The sequence below is a fragment of the Branchiostoma floridae genome, chromosome 4 (genome assembly GCF_000003815.2).
Source record: "Branchiostoma floridae strain S238N-H82 chromosome 4, Bfl_VNyyK, whole genome shotgun sequence".
Lineage (NCBI taxonomy): Eukaryota > Metazoa > Chordata > Leptocardii > Amphioxiformes > Branchiostomatidae > Branchiostoma > Branchiostoma floridae.
The window spans coordinates 19,488,617-19,492,672 of record NC_049982.1 but is presented as its reverse complement, the minus strand read 5'-3'; positions in this window follow the sequence as shown (position 1 = coordinate 19,492,672).

The window sequence follows — 4,056 nt, the reverse complement described above, 5'->3', positions numbered from 1 at the left end:
GTATTTTCAAACCGACGTCGGATTTCGAAAGAGCTTCGACGTCGGGTTTCGACGTCGGGTTTCAAAAAAGCGATGTCTGGTTTTCAAACAGCTACGTTGCAACGTAAAATAACGAGCGAGAGGTGACCGTGACATCGGATACCTAAAACGTCGACCGACGCGCAACCGGGCTATCGGCCTCAAAATACAACGCTCGGAACCGCAAACTACACAATTACCGCGTAAGTACGTCGTAGTAAGCTTAAGTACGGCGTAGTTGGCTGAAGTACGTCGTAGTTGAATTTTGACCGGAATAGAAAACCATAATCGTCAGGTAATCTATTTGTACACATACATGACTGATTTGCACAATTGACGAGGAATATTATCGATTCTATACTGGTACATGGCGAGAATTCGATACTTGCGGCCGGCATTTAAACAGGTTATGTTCAAATAAAATTTAAAACTGGCAACAACAATGATGCAGCATTATATACGTGTGCATGGATTTTATTGCTCCCGTTGTCTAGTGCCCATACCCGAACACAGCCCAGCCACAGTACAACGTAGTTGGGGTTATTACGGCGTAGTTGTGTCAGGCCGTACTTCATTCAACTACGGCGTACTTCAGGAAGTTAAGCCGTATCGGATCCAGTTCTGTGAACTACGGCTTAGTTCGGCAAAGTACGGCGTAGTTGGCCGAAGTACGGCGTAGTTGAGTTTTGACCGGAATAGAAAACCATAAACGTATCACATGTAAAATGCCACAACGGTGGCACAATGTCGAATAGCCATAACTGCGCTCTTTTACATTTGTATTTGTAATAAATGTATTGTAACAAAGTCGAAAAATTAACATAAGCTATGAGGTAAGAGGCATAAACTATGTAGCATTGGAATATGCATTGTTATTGCATTGGTTAAGAGGTTATCAGATCTATTTTCAATCAAAACTCTGTGTATCAGGTACGGAAAGCAACGTCGATACCTTTTCTGCTCATCCATTAGCGACCATTCATGCAAAATGAAATAGATTGTTCTGTGCACATTCCGCCGACTTGATGATGCTAGAGGACCTTGAATGCGATAAAAAAGTCAGACTCTGCGGAGTTTATTTTGTAATAACAGCGACGTATCCATTCTCGTACTCAGATTTCCTTTCCCACGTTGCTAAACGTTTCTGTACAAACTTGCTCCTTGCCAAATTGCAAAACACTGTTCCACTTCTTCAGAAGCAAGCCTGATATCCGGCCGACTACAAGAGAGGTTGGTTCTAGTGCAGTAAACTGCATACATGCAGGTAAATACTCTCATTGACTGTAGACATGATAGATTTCTTCGCTCTTCGCGTCCAACAAAAATGGCGACTACTCTTTCTCAACTGTTATAAAGATCAAACGTAGCAGTCTTCTCAATGTAACATACTGACAACGTTGTAAAAAGATCAAATCAAGCCTACGTACGTCACTGTTTTGCCTTAACCTGTCAGCTGTGCGGTTAAACATACCCTGCATTGTTAAGATGCAGCGATGTAACAGAACATAAATTTAATTGTGCCGCAGTTGAACACTAATTCGTGCTGTAAAACATTCTCAGGGTTCTTGATGCATAACACAAATGTGGATTCTTTTGAATACCATCGTGACTTAGACAAAGGGGATGGTAGTTTGTCAACAGCTCTGTTTCGACAAGGTTTTGTTTTACTCCGTAAGGAAAGAAAACAAAGCAACATTGCCGAGCTCAAGCGAAACATCCTCCTAATCCTCCTATAGATTTTTATATTCTTTGACAGACTAAAAGTAGGACGTATTCAAAAAACTCATATACTTTCCATAGGAATTAGTTTTACAAACTTTCGTAACTTGTTAGTACTCAGAATTAGCTTTAGAACTAACTGATCAATTTTTACAACTTTATAGAGTCGATTCCGAGTCACCACGAAGGTTGACATTGTCATCATTTACAAATGGTTTCAATTGTTTTCAATTACTAGTATATGTCCAGGATATTTTATACTTTTGAAATATTTCTAATGCTATTTGAACTTTCTGAATATTTCCCCCGGTCTGTAAAACCTTTGAAATATTCACAATGTGGAACAGAATACTTCTAACAGTTAGTAAACAATGGTAACAGCATTTTGCCATTATTTACCATTTTCTACCATTTTTTGTAATATTGGGTCAGTGGGCTAGGAAGAAAGCAATCCTTGCAAAGTATGATTTGGTGTCATGTCAATGGCCTACCACAAAGGATCCACCAGTGCCCATCAGTGAAATCTAAAAATATACCAGGCAGATGAATGGAGCTAACTTTTATGGGACAATAAATTGATTCTACCATTTGGCAAGGTTTACCATTTTTTGTAGATATTTCTAAAAGTGAAAGAATCCTGTAGATGTTTGAAAATTACTGTAAAAAAAGAGATTTTTTTTTGGATCTCTTTCAACATGTTTCCAAAGTATTCAAAGGAATTCAAATAGGTTCAAATTTCCATATGAATATTTTTGAAAAAATTATAATTGTTGGGGATTAGATATTCTTTCATTCAAAATAATTCTAACTTATTACAATTATTGTCTAAAAACCTTCATGGTGTCTCGGAATGGACTCTAACCTTATAACTTTACAATATCGTATTTACCTGTTGTGACTGCTAACGTTCATTTGGTTGAAACGTTTGAGGTCCGGAATGCTACACTCTTTATGAGATGATTCTTCTATTGGGTGTTAAACGTATGTTAGTCAGTAAATAATATAAACTCCAACCGCTATCATGAGAGAGGAACGCAGTGAATGCCAGGCGCAATCCTACCCAAACTACAGTTTATAACGCATTAGCGATGATTTGTGTCACTTCGGCCGACAAAAAGGAATGGTAGTACGAAAATGTGAAACATGAAGAAAACATACATGATGAGTATAACATGCACAATCGTAAGCTTGATTGAGCTTACATAATTCATACAGAGAAATATTTGATAGTGGGCGTCACTCTCAAGTATGTTTTCACATATATCACCAAGCACCATTGCCTCCAGACTGATGGTAAGCATAATATAACACTTTAAGTATGCACTAACTCAAAGGCTTTATTGGTGGCAAAAATGTCAAGTTTTACGGCGTCATCTATAATCACGGCCTGCTGTTTACTAAGAGATATTATGGGACTGTTAAGGCCCCCTAGACGGCGATCGTGCTGCGCTCTCAATGCGACCTAAATAGTGTAAAATGGTAATCTTCGATCTCGCACTGCATGGGTATATTATACGAAACATAAAAGTGTGACTGGGAAGACAACAAAACACGCAAAGTGTAAAAATTTCGTTTCTTTTCTATACAATTCGTTGAGCGGTATGTTAAAGTTTAGGTCGTAGAGAGAGCCCGGCGAGAACGCCGTCCTAGTGGAAAGGGGGTATATTGGACTCTACAAGACAAAGAAAATATGTATACCATCTATTGATGCCATGTGCTCTTGTCCTGATAAACTTCTTTCGAATGAGGACTTATTACAATTCCCTACATATCTTGAATGGAAAAAGTCAAATGTTAGGATTAGTGGTTTTCTACAATTCTAATGTTTACTTGTGGTCAACATGGCGGCCCCCGGCTGTGGTCTACCATACATGTATGTCAACTGCACTTGTGGCTACTTTACCATCAATCAGCAACAAGTGGACAATGGAAGATAGTCCTGTGGGACAACACATATTAAATCTATATCCTAGGCAGAAATTTCTGTCTACCTATGCCAGAGCATTATGACGATAATGCCAGTGGTCTATCAGAATCCCATCATTTGTCTACAGGTTTTGTACTATTTTGGGCTACTTTAATTTAAGATTTCTATGATACAATTCCCCTATAGCTAATTCTGTATATTTACATTGGGTGATGTTGAACAGGATGTAGAATATACACGCGTTAGCTGAAAATCGATCAAGGAGCTAAAAATGTTCAGTAGATAGCGGCCCTATTTATCGTGATGTGATGACTGTATGTTTCAGGAAAACCTGCAGATGTACCTGGGAGATAACTCTACCCAGGTGTGTAAAAAGATACCTGCCTCACCTA